Source organism: Camelus ferus, chromosome 11 (assembly GCF_009834535.1).
Source record: "Camelus ferus isolate YT-003-E chromosome 11, BCGSAC_Cfer_1.0, whole genome shotgun sequence".
NCBI lineage: Eukaryota > Metazoa > Chordata > Mammalia > Artiodactyla > Camelidae > Camelus > Camelus ferus.
Window position 1 is genome coordinate 55,632,203 of NC_045706.1, and position 19,767 is coordinate 55,651,969.

Consider the following 19,767-nt stretch of genomic DNA (forward strand, 5'->3'; position numbering starts at 1 on the left):
ACAATACTACTGCTGCCGCTACTAGATGTATTTACTGCAACATTATTTATAATTCTGAAAAACCACCACTGAAAAACAATAATTTTTATCAGCATAAAGCCAGATGAATTATGATATATATTTCCAATGGCATATTCTATGTGTATAGTGTGAGATAAAAGGTTTCAATAATACATTAAGTAAACAGAGGGAAGTGCAGAACAGCGCATAACCTAAGCCTGCATTTACATGAAGAAGAAAGGTTCTATGTACATATATGAATAGATAATTGTTGATGGAAGTTACTGGCGGAGATGGGATGCAGCAGAGTCTTCAAACTGCTCGTATTCTTAAGTCTTTTCGGTATTTTTATAATGGTAAACGCACTGTCACAGTAAATATAAACAGGGAGTATTTATAGATATGGAAAACCACTCTCAATATATTCCTAAGTGAAAATAGCAGGCTACGACAGTCAATATTTATTCACTCTACTGCTTATGCAGACATATATACATATAATTTTGGAAAGCTATATGCCAGCATGTAAACACTGATTAATTCTGGGTAGCGGTATTCTTGGAAGTTTTATTTCTCTGGTCTGCTTTATTTCTACAATTTTAAAAAATAAAGTAAATATTATATTGACATGAAGAAAGCAACTGATATGTGCATGTATGTATACACAGAAAATATTAATATTCACTTTCTCTTAAATGTAAAATTAGCTATTTAAGTCTTTATGACTTTCTGCAGCGTTTATATAAACTTTCATTAATATTTAAATTAGAAAAGTGGCATATTCTGGGTTTAATGTCAGCTTTGAAAATTCCTAGCCACGTGAAATTGATCTATTTAAATATTTTTTTCTGAGCCTTTGCTTATCTGCAAAACTTGAGGATCAAATCAAAAACAAATATGCAAACCACTTGGCAATTTTGTCAACTCTTTACAAATGTTAGTTGCTGATGTTGTTATAAACTTGTATGAGAGGGGGAGGGTGTAGCTCAGTGGTAGAGCACATGCTTAGCATGCACGAGGTCCTGGGTTCAATCCCAGGCCCATTTAAATAAATAAATGAATGGAATTACCTCACCACACACAAATTAAAAAAAAATATTGTATGAGAGCATCATTTTCAATGATGGTTAAAAATATTTCACAAATTAGAAAATAAAACAAAGATCCTTGCTGCAATTAATTATTCGCTGCAGAGTTGGTCGTATTCACAAGGTATGCCTTCTCCACCAATTCCCTCTGCCATCCTTCTGGCAAAACTTAGAGGGCTCTAATTACCTCATCGAGTGGTTATGTTTAATTTTTGTTTTCACACACAGCAGTGTATAAAGCAATTTATTTAGCCTAAGAGAGAATCAATTAATTTGATCTGAATTAAGTGGAATCAGCTTTACTAATTATTGTTTTACTTAAAATAAATATTTTTGTGGCTATTATAATTTTTTTCTTGTCTTTGGGAAACACTTAATATTTTGTCCTATTTCTGTTCCTCCTGAGCTCTTCAGTACTCTCCTACTTACAAGGATATTTCTCCTCATTACTACAATACATTGAACAGTTTTGTTACGTCCAGTGTTTTACTAATACAAATAATGCCTTAAATAATATCCATGTATATTTTGGCTAGCTTGTGCCTGACAGCTATAAGTTTGGCTCCTTTTTCCTTTGTACCCTTTTAAATCATGCCTCTATGAAACTGAATTCTCTAGGAATGGTATACTAGATCTTTTCATGATTTAGGTAGAGTTAGATAATCAGAATTGATATTTTAGAATTTATGTCTTCTTGGTGTTTGCCTTCTTTTAGAGGATACTTAAGGTTCTGAAAGGCATCCCTGACTTTAAAAAGCCCTGAGTGCCTTCATACAGTTGGTGCCTTCAAGTGCTAATTGACACACACTATAAATCACAGGAAGCCAAGATCACCAGATGAGACACCCAAAGAGAAACATCAAAAATTGTCTCCTTCAAAGGAGCTCCCATACACTGTTTGTTAGGAGTGCAAATTGGTGTAACATTTCTGGAAAACAATATGCCAGTTATTATCAAAACTTTAAATGTACCTACACTTTGAACCAGCAACCCCATTGCTTAGAATATCTCATATGGCATGTTGGCCAATAGGCATAGATATTATTTAAAGCATTATTTGTATTAGCAAAACACTACACACAACAAAATTCAACATACTGTGATAATGAAGGTGAAATATCCTTAATTTTAGGAGATGCATGCTGAAGAGCTTAGGAAGAACAGAGAGGTGACAGCATGTTAATACTGTTAAATCTAGTTAGATGAATATTTAGGTATTGTTAAAGAAAACATATTCAATGACACTTGTTAAAGATGGTAGGGCAGATTTTATTCAGGACCATTGTAATAGATATAGGGACATCTGCACTGGGATTTTACAGTTGGAGAGAGAGACTGGGCTCAACTCCAACTTCAAATATTGCATGGGCAAGTGAGAATTTCTGGCCAAGGAGCAGGGTGAGGGTCAGTGGATGGAAAATTACCAAGAGGAAGCATCAAGGGTAAGGAGGGGTTATGGCCAAATCCACCTCACAGGATTCTTGCTGAAGATGGGCCAGGGTGATCGGACATCACCTGGGGGAAGACCAAAGGTAAGGGATCAGCTACCAAGGGTGAACGTGCACAGATGATGTCGAGGTTGGGGTGTTCTCAGTAAAACTAGACTTTATGAGAAGTGAACTGATGGGCCCAGGAGAAGTTTCAGGAGCCTGTCTAAATCTGATCAAGCAAAGAGTCTTTGTCAGTGTTAACTGTACTATTTCTACTTTTCTCCATGTTAAAAACTTTAATAGTTAAAAGCTAGAAAAGAGGTACACTGATAAGATATTGAGTGACTAAATTATGATCTATCTATACAATGGTATATTAAGTAGATGTCAAACAAAAAAAGGTAGATCTATTTGTGCTGGTATGAAACTAAATATTAGATATATTTTCAAGTGAAAATGGTATTTGGCAGAAAAGTGTTCATACTATAATCCATGTAGAGGATTTGAATAGTTACTTTAAAATCAGACTCTGGAGCTATGATGGAATAGCGTGCAGAAGGCAAACACTCCTACTGAGGACAGTTTTCTAATTGGGGTGAAACAGTAATAGCCCGTGCTTGAGGGCATCACAGGGCCACTGACACAACCAGGATTCAAGGTCCAAGGCTCAGAGAGAAGAAAACCTTGGAGGACTGAGGTGACATTTGTAGCTGCTTTTTTTCCTCAAGACATTTACCTCATCTTGGTACTGAGTAAGTAGTTGAGATTTCAGGTCCAGAGCAGGAAGAAGTTTTCAGCTAAGAGAGAGAGAAGCCATCAGGACCTGTAGCAATCTCACAGGGCCACAGAGACAGAAATGGAACTTGAGTGACACCAAGACAACCAGGACACAGGGTGGGGCAAGATACTGGTAAAAACGGAGGCACAGAAAAGTAAGACCAATAGTTTTGTCCTTGAGGCATTTGCCAAATTCTTAAACTACACAAGGCAGGAATTTAAGATGGTAGCTAGAAAGCTCATAAAGTCAGAGTAGAGTTTTCTGGTGGCAAGAGGACAAAAACTGTATTTCAGAATCCACTGAAAGGAGAGGCTGTGTAAAACCTCTCAGAAAGCTACAGTCTAGGGAAGAGGTGAAACAGAGAAAACTAAGACATTATAAAACTGTAACTCAAACTAAGTCAACTCAGTCCCTGATTGGATGAAGGCGACGTGCCCATACCCTGTCCAGCAGGGGTAGGGTGAAGCTAGGGGAAGATAAGACCTTCTGGAGCCCCTACGTTCTATTGCATAAAATGTCCAACAATCAATAAAAATGATCAGGCATTCCAGTATGTAAGAGCAAGACAAAAAAAAAAAAAAAAGACAACAGAAAGAACCACAGATGGTCCAGATATTGGAATTGTCACAGACATAGTTGTGATCAACAGTTTCAAGAAAATAGATAATAAAGTGAAGAATATCATTAAAAATTGAAAATTTAATTATCAAAAAATAACAATAACATTAAAAATTCAACAAATGAGTTTAATGCAAGATTGCACATAGCAGAAAAGAGAATCAATAAAATGGTCAATGGAAGATATCCCGGCTGAAACAGCAAAAAGGATAGAAAATAAAAAAAGTTTCAGATACATTTGGGATATGGTGAGACAGTCTAATACATGTGTAATTGGAGTCCCAAAGGTGAAGGAAACAAAGAACAGGGCAGAGTGACTAATTGAGGAAATAATGACTGGCATTTTCTAAAATTGTAAAAAAAGATTTGCTAGAGATTCAAGAAAGCTTAGAACTTAAAGGATGAAAAATACCAAGAAAAGGATACAAAATCACATTGAAGTAATTAAACATGTAGAAAGTTGCACCCACCAATGAAATAATGTATACTGTTTTCATGAGCACACAGAACATTTACCAAAACTGATTCTATATTGAGCTATATAGTGAGACTAGCCAGAGGAGATGGTGAGTGGTGCCATTCCCATTTCTACCCCTGGACTCCTGGACCCATGACTCTTCATCATGGGAGAACAGCACTTATATGAGATACTGATTTAGGGCATGTATAACCTCCTTGAGGACACTGCTTCCCTCCTGTAGGGTAATGACACATAGCTGGTGCTGTTCAGGCATGTTCAGTATTTTTGCTATAAACATCTTTGGCACAAACCGTCTCACCAGAAGTGGTTTTGCCATACAACTGCACATTGTGCTATAAAAGATGAAATAACTGGTTGGTTGACAGTTTTGGTTTCATTATACTAGAAAATAAAGTAACAACAGTTTTTGCAAATTCTTTGGTGAGCACAGTCATCCCTCCCACTTGTCAAAACTAAAAGTTTACCGAGCTTTGCATATATAAAAAAGACAGTGCTAATTCACAGCCGTCTTTGAGAGCATGAATGATTGACTCTTGAGCTTGCTTTTCCAAACAAGATCACATTCACAGGTTTTAGGCTTCAGTTCTCAGACAACTTGTTTGCCAGCCACCATTCAACCCACTATGGGAAAGTTACCAAAATTTGTGATCTGTCACAGTTATAAATCCTGGGTGATGCTTTTCTGTCTTTGATATGTAGGTCCTTTGGGGCATGTGCTCATAATGGGTATCTGTTTCATCCAAAAAAAAAAAAAAAAGTTTCTTTGTCAATGAACTTTAACTTCTGTATCACTGCTGGAAATTCTTTTGTGGTTTTCTCATTTGCACTGGTGGCTTTGCCTGAGAGTCATAGGCTTTGGAAATTGCAACACATTTGAAACCGCCTAAGCAGCCACTACTAACACTAAAAGGAGCTTCTTCAGCAGGAATTGGCAGTTTCTGTTTAAGGTGCTTGTATATAGATGGGGCTTTCCCTTTGATCATGAGAAAGGTTGTTCCTGATTTTCTCACTGTTTGGTTTTTCAATCCACAGGGTCAACAATCTTTCCATTTCTTTTATTTCTTTAGGCCTTGTTCTTATGACTTCACAGTACTCGAAGTTATTCTAGTCTTTCTAAATAATAAAAGAATTTTATTTTCATGATGTTGGCTCTGATGGTCCAAATATGGATTCCTTTATGACTTGCTTATAATGCTTTATTCTAGCTTCTCCTTACTATCAAATCTTTTTGTATAACCTGCTTGGCACTTTTGAAAGAGGATGCTCAGACATGCTTGAGATGTTGAATGCACGTGTTTTCTAAATATAAAAAATTCACCAATAAAAAAGAAGAGCAAAACTGAACCTTATAGAACAATGCACATGGTGAACTATTTAAGCTGGTAGGTGTTTGAGGTGTGTGCAGGTGTGTGTTTTATGTATTCCTATGTGACTCGGTTTAGCTGGGTGCAATTTTGTTTTCTCATAAGCAAAACTGAACATAAGCAAACATAGTATTTATACTATGCATTATAAACAAAACTTACTCATATTGTTCTCCATTGTATTATTCATGTTAGAATAAATTTTTGTTTCCAAATCAAGCGTTCTAGAAGAACTGTCTGTGCTAGAATGTTCACAACAACACTGTCTGTAAGAGTCCAAAAGTGGAAACTACTTAAGTACCCAGCAACAGTAGATGAGATAAATATATTCTGGTAGGCACACAATGGAATAGTACATGGTAATGTAAATAAGCGATCCACGCTATACACAAAAATATGGATGCATCTTGCAAAGCTAAAATTGACCAAAAGACAACATACATAAAAATGAATACACTGAATGATTCTATTTATATAAATATAAAAATAATATAATTTGTGATGTTAAAAGTCAAGCTAGTGGCTACTCTTGCGGGTAAGGAGGTGTAACGTGGCATCCACAGTGCTGGTTAAACAGATGAATTCCCTATGAAAATTCATTAAGCTGCACACTTAAGGAATGTGCACTTTTGGAATGTATATTATATAAAAAACCTTTTAAAAGTCTACTGTGGAAACAAGAAAAAGAACAGTACCAGCTGGCTCTGGAATCAAACTATTAGAGTTAAAACATAAGTCCTGGCATTTACTAATTGTATGGCCTCAGTCAAATAACTTAGCTTCCTCATGCCCCAGTTTTCTCACCTGTGCCATAAGGAAAAAAAATAATACTTATTTCATGAGGTTGTTGTGAAGATGAAGTGAATTAAAAATTAAAAAAGGAAACACTCAGAATAGTACCTGGCACATCCTATGTGCCGGTGGAATACTTGTCGCTATTCACTCTGTTTAGTAACCTATATTTTCATTTAAATTATACTTTGGTAATATCTTTCCATGTCTGCTTACTTCTTGAAGTTTTAAGTATATTAGAGGACACTTTGATTTCCAGAAATTCCCCTATTCCTATTGTTGAAACATTTAAAATTGGTTGATGAAGGAGATCAAATGCTCAGTTTATGACCCAATTTTTTCCCTAGATGTTATTTCTATGCAGTATATGTATATATCCCTTTACCCCTTCTTTGTATTTTGGCCCATTTATTTTCATGGGTTCCTGTTTTTCATTCTACTTTCTCAGAATTCATCTTAACTTCCTCTCAGTGAATAGGTGACTTTAGACCCAGGTTATTATTGTTAAATTTATATGCTTTTTGTAATGCTCCACTTTTGTTCCTTCTACTCACAAATTATTTTCAAAAGGATATTCGTTTTCTACTCATGGTTACAGCTACTTTTACACTTAAATTTATGTTTCCCTGCTTCCCACGTGCACTCTAGTTCTTTTATGTCAAGAACTCTCACCTACTTGTACTTTTCTTTTGATTTATCTCTTTCAGCATAACTTTTAAAAGGGAGGAATATTAGTAGACTATTTATGTCCCTTTTATATCTAAAAATGTATTCTTGTTGTCTTAAAAGTAACCGAAGTACAGCAATGTAATATAGTTGACTACTGAATGCTTGGGTCATAGTTTTTTCCTCAAACCTCTGTAATTACTTTCTTTCCATTTTTCTTCTGGCATTTGATTTTTCTTTGTCTTCCTCAATGATCTAGGAAGCTGCTATCAAATTAATACCGAATGATGGAACGTGTATCTTTGCATGTACCTGCGGCAGCCGCTCAGCAGCATGGTCGTTCCCGGGTGACAGAGAACTCAGCCTGTACAACTTTGAAGACTGTGCAATAATATATGCATTTCCTGCATCCATCTGCCTGTCATCTTTTGGTTTCTTATCTCTAGTTACAGCCTTCAAAGTCACTTACAGTTGTCTCTGATCCTTATTCTCTCCCGGCCCTCATTACTAGATCCTCTTGAGCAATGGAACAGAAATTCTTATTCTCTCACACACTCTCCTGGAAGAATAAACAACTTAATTATGCGTAATAAAGGAAATTTCTAAGTGAAAGAAAAGCCCTCCACCTAGCAGCAAATATTGCAATCACCCTATCTGCACATGGAAAGTTGAGGGGCAGAGAGGTTAATTCCTTGCCCTAGGACAGGGTGTGGCAGAACCCGTACAAGGTAGGAAAGATGATGAATAGAGAGTTCCTCAGGGAAGGGAGGGCAGGAGCCCTGGGCAGGAGCCAGGAGAGAACTCAATAGGTTCAGAGACCAGTGCAGAGACAGACTGATCTAACCATGGTATTGGAGAGACCCTGCCTGGGCACACAAGCCAACAAGGATCAGATCAAAGGCAGGGGCACCCTGCCTAGAGGACTGTGAGGATTCAGCGGCCAGAGAGAGTGTGCTATGGGGCTGGGCCTGCACCTGCAGGGGTCACTGTCTGCCTTGACCATGGCCACACTCAGGAATGTCTCTGTGGGACTGAAGCTCATCTGCACTTGGAGCTGTGGGTCTTCCTGGAAGATCTCAGACCACACACTGGCTTCAAATGAGATGTGCCGGGAAGGTATCTGGGCCCAAGGGTGACTGCTGTCCATACAGGGCTTGACCACCTCTCTCCAAGTCCCATGGAGCCACTAGAGAGGGAGATGAGGGGACCCCTTGTAAAAGAAAGGCTGATTATAGCTCTACTGAAAAGTGACATCCGTTTCTACAGCAGAGGGAAACAGAGCCAAAAGAAGCACAAGAATACTGGTCCAAGCAAGCAGCATGGTACTCCTGAGCCCCAACCCTGCACCCAGCTCCTGTGGCCATCCCCTCAGCCCTTTGACGGCAGAGGCTCTGAGTGTCCACAACATGCCTGGAGGTGGCCTCTGGGCCTTCATGTCCAGATTTGTCTCAGTTTATGTTTGGACCCACAAATGTTGTCAGAGCCACCTCTGCCCAGGAAAGTCACCAGATGCCCCTGTGGCCTTAATTTCCTGATTGGGTTTCTTGGGTGAGTGTCAGATTTTCATTCCCCTCACCATGTGCAGCCAGGCTCTCCTCATAACCCCCAGGAGAGCAGCCCCCAGAGACACTCACAGGGGTAGCAGATGATGACAGTGGAAGAGGAGGCAGCATACAAAAGGAGACACAATAAACCCACACTACATCCTACAGTCACACACATACTGTGGCAATAAGACTCAGATGCCCCCAGAGCCATCAATGTAACCCCTCCGTCCTCTAGGTGTCTGCCAGGTGTTTCACAGCAGGGATCCAAAGAGAAGAAGGGAAATACGATCTTTGACAGCAATAGGGTCTTTGATCACTTTACAGGCCCTTTGTAGAGAATTATGTGCCAGTGTGGTGCCACTATCATCACCCCATAAACCACATAACATAGTGGTCTGGAGCTTCGAGAAAGGGCATAACCCACATGACTGCCTGGGTCTCCAGACTCTGGGCTCTGCCCCCAGGGGGGGCCCCAGGCTCAGGGCTGACGGCTCTGATCTATGGGCCGCAGGCTCTGTTTGAGACTCAGGGCTTCCAGAGGCTGAGCGAACTGTTCTGAGCAGCATACCTGGCCTGCTACGGGTTGCAGGGCTTAGACTTTAGCCGGTGTTCTCATTCTTGTCTCCCAGATCTGCTCCCTGGGCCTGAGACTCTACACTTGGGCTTTGGGTTTCGGGGTTCTGGGCTGTTCCTGACCCTGTGGACTGAGCTCTATTTCTGTCCTTTGTCTTGGGGTCCTGGGCTCAGGATTCATACTCTGAGTCTCTGGTGTTGGTTGTGGAGTCAGGGTTGGCTCTGAGCTGAGGGATCTGTCTCACCATTAGAGGACCCAGGGAGCTGAGTGTAGAATGAACGTGATGATCCATGGCTCAAAGCAAAGACTATGGGCACAGCTGGATTAGCATCTGTTTGCGAGCGTTGTTTACCTCCTTGACCCTGACCGTAGATAGGATTTCTCTACCTGTAGCTAGGTTTTCCTGAAGTCAGTTCCCTGTCACATCTCTGACCTCATTCTGAAAATCCTGTAGATTGAAGGTTAAGGAGCCCATCTGGTCTATACCAGGAGCAGAGGTTCTGCACAAAGATCATGCATCCTCCCAGCCTGCCCCTGGACCCACAGGCCTGGCCAGGTCGGAGTTTGGGACAGAGTTGTGGCTCACAGGGACTCCCTGCATCTTGTATAGAACCTTGTACATAGTAGGTTGTAATCAACGTTATTGAATAAATTAAAAAATGAATGAACAGAGAAACACCTATAAAGACTTGGGAAAAAAAATACAGAGGCAACAATGCAAGGAGAGAGAATAAATCAGGTACAGGAGCTGCCCCCAGGTGGGAAGTCAGCTTGTGGGGGGTTCACTCAGGTATGCTGGAGGAAGGGGCAGGAATGGACATCTTCTTGCCATGAACTCCCCATCTGGACTCACTGGATTTGGGAATGGAGGTGGGGAAGGAGAAGGCCTGCAGTCAAGGGGGGAAGTGGCGAAGGGAGTGAGGCCCTTTTGTCTCAGAGGAAGCTGCATCCCATGTTCAGAGATGGGGGAACAAAAATGCTCCCTGCAAATGTTCTGTCTGGATCGTCAGACACATGAGAATCCACTTCTAGAAGCTCTGGTTTAATCGCTATTTCTGAGATTTATCTTCTTTTTTGAGCTAGGCTTTTATCGCTAAGAACCTCTCTTTTACTTGTTTGTTTTGGGTTTTTTTGGAAGGGGGGAGGTAATCACGTATGTACGTATGTATGTATGTATGTATGTATGTATGTATGTATAGAGGAGTTGCTGGGGATTGAACCCAGGACCTTGTGCATGCTAAGCTTGTGCTCTGCCACTTGAGCTATATCCTCCCCTAATCGCTATTTCTGCTATGTTTTGTTTTAGGTCCGCACATTCTGTCTGGAGATGATGAAGTTTCATTTGGCCTCAGTGACACTCAGCTAATGGTCACGAGTTTCAGTCAAGGGTTCTGAAATGAAGACAAGGTTCTTTCCAGCTTTTCTTCAAGGCCTTGAGTCCCTTTCTGAAAGTCTCCAGCACTTCACCCTAACAGTTCACTTGTCATTTGCTTTAAAATGTTCTCCCTCCTGTTGTAGGTAGGTCATAACACGTCTTGACAGATCGTATCCTGCGAAGGTCCTTGTCTTTCTCTTGATAAAGTTCTCTCATTTCATTGATTCTCTTCTGAGACTGAGGCTGGCTCAGTCAAGATACCTTTCAGATGACTTGTCAGGTAGTTGTTGTTATTGCCTTTAAATAAAGGACTCTATTTTTCTTTAGTACAGTTTTAGATTTACAGAATAATTGAGCAGAGGGTACACAGAGTTACATATACCCATCCCACCCTTCATTGTTTCCCATATTATTAGCATCTTGCATTAGTGAGGTATATTTGTTACAATTAAAGAAGCCAATAATAATACATTTTTGTTAACTATAGTCCATGGTTCACACTGAACCTCACTCATTGTGTTACATAGTTCTGAGGGTTTTGACAAATGTGGTCCCCAATCTCCCACAATCATCTCCTGTCAGAAGGAGGAAGGTGGAGATCACGGTCATAGTCAGAGGCCTTGAGAGGAGAGCAGAGCCCTGGAGGTGAAGAAGGGGGCCCCCTACTCTTTTCAAAGGGAGCCTCTCAGTAGCTGCGAGCAGGGCAGGAGCTCAGGGTTATCTTCCTTCCAGAGGATATGCATAGTTTGCAGCTAAGGAAGCTGGATCTCAGGATACTGGCACCCCTGGAAACAGTCATTCTAGAACAGCAGGGACCAGATCCAGTGCTGGGTTGGAGAAACATTCAGCCATCTTCCCTCAAAGGCAAAATCTGTCACAGTATGACTTTTGCTTTTGTTTTTACAACTTTATAAAGATACAATATCATACAATACACTTACTTGAAGTGTGCAATTAAATTTTTTTTAGCACATCCACAGACTTGTACAACCATCTCACAATAAATTTTTGCACATTTACATTATCCTCACAAAAAAACTCTATACCCTTTAGCCATTACCTTTTCTGTCCCAGCTCCCATATGTCCCCAAGCCCTAGGAAACCACTAATCTACTTTTTGTCTCTAAAGATTTGCCTGGACATTTCATATAAAGGAAATCATACAGTATGTCATTCTTTGTGCCTGGCTTTTTTCACTTTCATCAGTTGGTGTAAATTTGAGTTCACTGCTTCTATGAACATTTGTGTACAAGTCTCTGTGTGAACACATGTTTTCATTTTTCTTGAATACATACCCAGGAGTGGAATTGCTGGCCAACTGAAAAGTTTAACTTTCACTAACTACAAGGCTGTCTTCTGAAGTGCTGCATCATTTTACGTTCCCACAAGCAATGTGGAGGGTACCAATTTCTCCAACTCCTTGCTAACATTTGCTATTATCTGACTGTTTGATTTTAGTCATCCTCGTAGTTGGGAATTTGTGATTGATTGGTACATCCCTGATGACTAATGATGTTGAGCGTCTTTTCACATATTTATTGGCTGTTTGTAGATCTTGGTGGAGAAATGTCTATTCAGTTCTCTTAATCATGTCTCTCTATTATTGAGTTGTAAGCATTTTCTATATAGTCTAGGTAGAAGTCCCCCATCAGATATGCTATTTGCAAAATTTTCTGCCAATGTTGTGGGTTTTTTAAAAAAAACTTCCTTTATGGTGTCATTTGAAGCCTGAAAGCTTTAAAGTTCCTATTTTATCAATTTTTGCTTTGGTTGCTTGTGCTTTTAGTATTACACATCTAAGAAACCATGTTCAAATCCCAGTTCATGAAGGCTTACACCTATGGTTTCTTCTAAGAGCTTTATAGTTTTAGTTCTTATATTTAGGTCCAGCACTCATTTTGAACTGATTTTTGTATACGTTGTTAATATACATAAAATTCTCAAACTTTTTTGTTACTGCTTTCCAATTTTATTCTTTTATTGCCAAAGAACATACTTTGTATGTTTTTGATCCGTTTACATTTACTAATGCTTGAACTGTGATCTAGCATAAAGGGGTATCTGGGAGAACATTCCACATGCATATTTTGCTGTTACTGGGTGGAGTTTTCTGCAGGTGTCTGTTACCTCCAGTTGGTTTACAGTTCGTTCAGGTCCTATTCCCTTGTTGACCTTTTGTCCACTTGCTCTGTTCATTGCTGAAAGTGGGACATTGAAGCTTCCAGTGCCCATTGTTGAATCATCTCTGTCTCCCGTCAGTTCTGCCAGTTTTTGCTCCATGTATTTTGGTGCTTTTTTGTGAGATGCACAGTGGTTCTTCTTTCCACCACAGCACAGGCTCTGCTCTTTACTGAGAAGTGACTTTATTTGCCTAAGCCTCGGTTTCCTCATCTATAACATGGGAATTTTAATGTAACTTCTCAAGCAGAGTATTTTCTATTCTCTTAGGCTGACCTGGCTGGATCAACAGCTGGAGTTTTGGCTTCTGGAGAAGGGGGTTCCTCCCAGACCCCAGTGCCCCAAGTCAATTTGTGCATATTCTTAAAAATATTATAGGGGCAGAACTCTCAACCCTGGGCAAATAAGGGAAGCCCAGCTGTCTGATCCAGGGTTAGCAGCTTTAGCAAATAAAAATACAATGTCAGTGAAATCTGAATTATATCTAATGGCTTATGCAATGCACATTGAAATAAAGTAAAAATATTACATTGGCATATTAAATTAATTAAATTAATCAAATAAAAATTAATCATTGTTCATATCAAATTACACATTTCTAAGTTGTATAACACTTTCCTTAACTACATTTCCTTGATGATCTGACTCTCTTTAATAGTTCTTTGCTTTGCAGAATTTGCTTATAAAATTCTTTGCAATTATAGTCTACGTTTTATTTATATTGCAACATAGCTTCTTCTGCCGTCAGATACAATTTATTTCACTATTTTGTCCATTCTATTTTCATTAATGAGAAAATACTCTCAATATTAGCCTTATGAGCCACTGAACATTTATACTCATAGAGGTCACCACTCTGCGAAAGCTCTTCATGTTAGATGTACTGAAATATATAATGCCATCTTTCGTGGCATAACTTGCTTTTACATCTTTCAGGATCATGTTGTATTTCTGGGTCAATGGCTTTAAAAAATATTTTTCACTAAAAAAAGAGCATTTTGTCAATTTTTATTCTCTTCAATACTATGCATCATGAATCCATTTGTTCTCATGTTGTTACATGTTTACTAACATCCATATAAAAGAACTGAATTCTTCAAGAGATAAAATCCATTTGAAAAGATAGTCATGGCCAATGCTTCAACAATTACCCTCTTAAAATAAGAATTTCTTTTCCTGTTCATAAGTAATGTCATGCTTAGTAAGAAAAATCTTGACACTTAAATAAATTTTTTGTCAATTCTATAACCTATTGACTTTATTTCTTTAAGCAATGGAATACTTCAATAACACTGTTTGCTCTTTCAATTTGCATAATTCTTTTGCTAAAGAGATCTTGAAAACTATGAACAAGAAATAGCAGGCTTTACTCAGTGAATTATTTAAAAAGTCAACAAGAACTTTGTGGGCCACCAGAATTGAAGTATGATTTCAGTGCTTCAAAAATACTGAAGATTCTCTCAACTGCATTTGTTAATGAAAGCTAACAGATTTTTGAATTTGGGAGAACAGAAGAATACTGAATGCAAACAAAACACAAAAATCTTTAATTGTTCAGTCTGAACACTGCTGAAGTAAGAATCATTGCTACTTCAATGTCAATAGCAAGGGTACAGATGTGGTTTGAGTAACATTATGCGGAATATGGACAGGACAACAAACACTTCCATAGAATCATTCAGGCCTCCCTTCAACTTTGAGTAAAATTGTTTGCATCTTTACACCAAAATTTGTATTTTTATTACTTCTATCAAAAAGAGTACAATTAAAAAATAACTCCTAATTAAGTAAGATTTTCCTGCAAATATCTGCTTTTGTTCTGAAGTGCATCTAGAAGGAACTTTACTTGCAGTAGCTTTGTAAGTCAGCTCTTCTCATGAGAAAAATATTGCACAGGCAATGGAAAAAATTTTTTTGTGTTGTGATTACTTGCAATCATGGCCATATCATAAAAAGGCGAGACATTTAGATCATTGGTAATCTCTATAATAGTAGAAGGAGCTATTACATTTTTTATCATTGCAGTAGATTTCATCCTGGCACTTGAAAATTTACTTGCAATTTTGGAATCCAAATACACTTATGGTAGCAGTATGTTTAAACAGTCATCTGAGCTGAAAGACATAATGATAAACAGCATGGGAAGCCATTACAATGTCTACTGTGATTATTTTATCTTCACCCGAATTTCTCTAAATCAAAAAATTCATTGTTTTATCACTTCCTCTGGTAGTAGTCGAGGAAATCATACATCTCTTATGCTTAGCTGTCAGTATATGCTGGCTTATATCTGACTTTCAGTTTTCCATACTGAAAAACAATGGCATACTATTCAAAGAGCATAAAATGACATTTCCCTCATTTAATAAATGACCAATGTTCAGAAAATATATCACAAAATTTACATCTGTGTTTTGGCATTTGGGGGTTCAAATACACACAAAGAAAGAACAGGGCACGGCAATCTGCGGCACAGTCAGGCTTAGGGAGGGACAATGCTTCCCCCTCCTGCCCAGGCGCTACGGTACCCACAAGGTATTCTGCAGCAGACAGAGAAGCTGCAGCCTGGGCAGGAGGTGAAGGAAAAGAGGCTGTCCTGAGTCTGACATGTGCTATCAGGTTTGTAGACACATCTGTGATAGTGATTTAGACAAGGGACGGGCAAATGTTTTCTGTAAAGGCTCAGATTTTAAGTTTGTTATACTTTGCAGGCTATCTGGTCTGTGTCACAGCTATCCAACCCTGCCATTTTCACAAAAGCAGCCATAGACAGTACATAAAACATCGGGTGTGGCTGTGTACCCAGAGACGTTTAATTACAAAGAGATGGTGAGCCAGGTTTGGCACATGGACCATAGGTTGCTGATCCATGATGTAAATAATAATCTTTGAATTACGACTGTTTAGTAATTAGTAAAAAACAGCAAAAATGTTTGAATACTAACAAGCCTTATACAGCAAACATTAAATTCATTACTTAATGTTGGATAGGTTAGATCAGTACAATGAGAACAGGGATCATATACACATGGCAAGTATATAATTCCCAGTGCCCCATACAACCAGCTTCAAGCCCTTTGCCTGGCATATACTAGGAACTCAGTAAGTACTGGTTTTACAAATGAGTAAATAAATGGCATTACTAACCCACTCTTCTCTGTGGCTCACATTATTTGGAATTTTTATTGGTTTGTCTTTCTTGCTTTTCCCTTGAATACATTTAACTTGTTGGTCCTCCTGACACTCAAAAAACTTCCTTCTAAGACACATACATAGGTGTGAACTGTATTTCTGCCCCTGTACATTGAATATCACTGAAATCTGTCATCTAATCTCCTTAAACCTTTCTCTTGTCTCCCACCTCAGTTGTCCCACCACCATTCCATTCCTAAACCTCGCTGTTCATTTCGCTGCAGGGATTCTCCTAAATTACTGCCACACAGATAGAGAACAAATTTTCTTTTAATTTTCAAAATTCTTGGGCTGATTTTTAGATTTTCTACACTCTCTAATCAAACACTTACTGCGCATTGTCTATAATGCACTGAAATGCCATCCATTCTTCTCCCATGCATGAAATGCCAATATTGTGCTTTTGAGGCCCAGAAAATAGATAGACCATGAAACCCTCAGATATTTTTCACTTTTATTGTCTATACTTCCCATCTTTCATGATCTCGAATCTCTCTCCATGGGGCACTTTAGTCCAGAGAGATTATTTAATCACGTAGGCTTCCTTTCTGTCTACTTTGACAGCAGAATAAGATCTTCATGCCTCCTTCCTGACTTGCCTAGCTTTTTGGAGAGGAATATTTACTGTCTTTACTGTCTCTGTCCCTTAGTGACATAAGCATTCTTGAAGCCTTGCTCCTCCCGCCAGTAAGGAAAACTCCTCAGCCCCAGGATTTCTGGTGCTACCCCGGCAACAAGCTGTTGGTCGATCACTCCACACAGAATATGTTCTCTTCTCTCAGAACCACCTGAAATCCCATGAAAGCTGGACTCTTCAAGACAGACCCCAACATTTCCAGTTAGCTCTGGGGCCTCTCAGACTCTAGTGCAAAAGACATCACCATCATTAAATTCTGCCTAGGGTAGGCATAGACCAGTTGTTGGCTCAGAAGAGTAAAGTTAATATAGCACTCTTTCTCCAGACAGTCTTGGCGGGGCAGGGTGGTCCTCTGGTTCTCCAAAACTGTCCCAAAGGACATCAATATGATTACTCTCGAATATTTAGAGTTTCTGAATCAAAACATATGGATCAAACTTTAGGGAAGCCACTTCACACCCAGCATGGTATATGTCACTGGCTGACCAGGTCAACTGGTAAACATCTGGGAATCAAGGCTAGTCCTTAACGGTATGTACATGCTTGTTCAAAGGCACAGGGTCACTCCATAAAGACAACGTCCTATTCACTCAGGGGAGCACTCTGACCACCCAAGTATCCCCGCTCGGCCTCTATGTGGCTCTTCCCTCACTACACAGACATACATGTGAAGGTCTGGCTCTACCTGGTCACTCTCAGCACCCACTTGCAACATAGGTGGGACCCCAGCTCTCATTTTAGGGAATTTCTCAAGCATCTTTGGAAGACATACTTTTTTTCTGCCAGGCTCTTGGGGGTCCAAAACATGAACAGTAGTACCCTAGCCTTCTGACTGAAATTACCACTTGGTGACAACGCTTTGCTTCAGGGTACCCAGCTGCAGTTCCCCCTGACGGATCTAGAAAGTGACCAAACATTTAGTGTGCATCAGAGTCCCCTGGAGGGCTTGTTAGCAACGCAGCGGTGTGAAGTCCAGCTCCAGAGTGTCTGAATCAGTCTGTGTGGGGCGGGGTCTGGGAATCTGCATTCTAACAGTCTCTCAGCTGATTCTGATGGAGGTGGTCCAGAGATCATGCATCTAGAAACGCTGGGCTGTAGGAAAGACTGATTCAGGGGCCCTGAATAGTGAAAGACAGTGCCTTTGGTGATGCAGAGGCACATGCTGGTAGAGTGTCTCCGTATCTCTAGCGACTAGGTAAATCCCATCTATCATCCTCTTGGCATCTCTACAAGCAGACAGTAGTAAGAAAAGATCCCAGCTGTTTTTTCTCTCCCCAGTCCAGATCTGAAAGAATAGCTGCACGCAGCCTCAGTGGGTCAGGGCGAGGGTCCTGGATACACTGGCCCTGCACAAGGAAGAAGTTCAGGGACCATGAGCTGAATTTTTTCCTGATTCAGGGTATGGTTCTTGGAGGTAGTCGGGACTTTAGAGGGCAGAAGTGGGACACTTTAGAACTCAGAAGAGAAGAGCACAGGGCTAGACACGGCTCCATGAGAGCATAGAGAACCTTGTATCAGAATACTGTATGGATGTTTTCCTGTGGCTTGGAAAAGCAGAGTATTTTTTTCTCACTACGAATCACACAGCCTGTTTGGCCTGACTGTTTTATTTATTGGCTAGGCTTTCTGTATATGGGTTATACATTTAGCTGCTTGAACAAAATAAAGAAGCCATGAAATGATACAGAATATCTGAAGATTCTCTATAATGCTTGCAGTAATGTGTCAACAGGCAATTTGATCCAGGTCTGGGACAGTTAGCATGATGCTTTATATCCAGAGTGCTGGGTAAACTGCAGTGGGAAGAAAAGGAAAAGGAGAAGAGCTAAAATATAGAACTTGAACCCCTTCACAGGATTCAGATGAGCAAAGGGGAAAAGACCCAGTGGATGTGCTTGGAGGAAGTCTGGTCATCAGGCAAAACCTCCCAACTGAAAACAGCTCAAGCTGAGTATTAGGAAGTCTTACTTCAACGAAAAGACCAAATCTAGAGATACGGCTTGAATAGCAGCCAGAGGATTAGCATCCAAGAAGTTACTAATATGAACTGCCAGGGTATGGCTGGGGGTTGATGTGGTTCGTGTGTGTAAGACAGGGCATGGCCAGGGGGAATAATGCAGGAGTGTAGGAGGCTGAGTCTTGGTCTTGGGTTAGTTCTGATTCCGTAGACTGGGCAGGAGACCTGAAAAGGGTGGGTGCTCACCTGGGAATGAGACAAAACATTCACTCAAGTCACGTCTATTTGTTCTGTAACTGAATCGTTTCTCTAATACGCATTGACACTGAACCCTCTCCCCACTCCCACTCTAGTTTTAACTGTTCCCATCTTCTGCCTGTTCATAACTTTGTCTGCCCTAGAGTATTCCAAAGAGCCCCTGGAATCCACACTTCTTGTCTTGTTAATCATCTTAAAGTTCATAGCTGCAGAAAACAAAATCTTCATTGATGTACGGCCTCATTTAATTTCACTTGCAGCCTCTGTCATGTTGTAGTTCACTAGCTTACTGTAAATCTCATGAAAATTGCTTGTAATCTTTTACCAGCTGCCTCTCTCCAGTCATTCCATACTGACTTGTGGGAGCTCACTTTTTCACTCACTGTTTGTAGGTGGCAGCCCATTAAACACTCAATTTAGAGTTCACCTTTTCCCTCCTTGCTTCTTTAGTGGATAGAAAAGCCATATTTTTGTGTCTGAGGGGAATGCCTGGGATTTGAAATTCCAATCTCCCGAGCTGAGAGCTAAAGCATCACCAAACCCATGTGTAAATTTTCCAGTCATCTTGCAGATCTTTTAGGACAGTTTCTTTCCTGAGGGGCTTGAACGTTATCTTCTGAGGAGTCAACTAAAGGAAATCATGTTTAGAAAATGGTAAACCTTTTTATTTCTACCACTGGAGTTCGGTAGCCCATAATCACAATGTTTTACTGGGAAGTCAAATGTGTTGTTTGAGGTGGGCGTAATCTGTGCAGGTGAGAAGAGAGGCAGGGTGTGTGGGTAAATGCCTGCAGGTTACATGGTCCATTTCATTCAGTTCAGTAGTTTTACT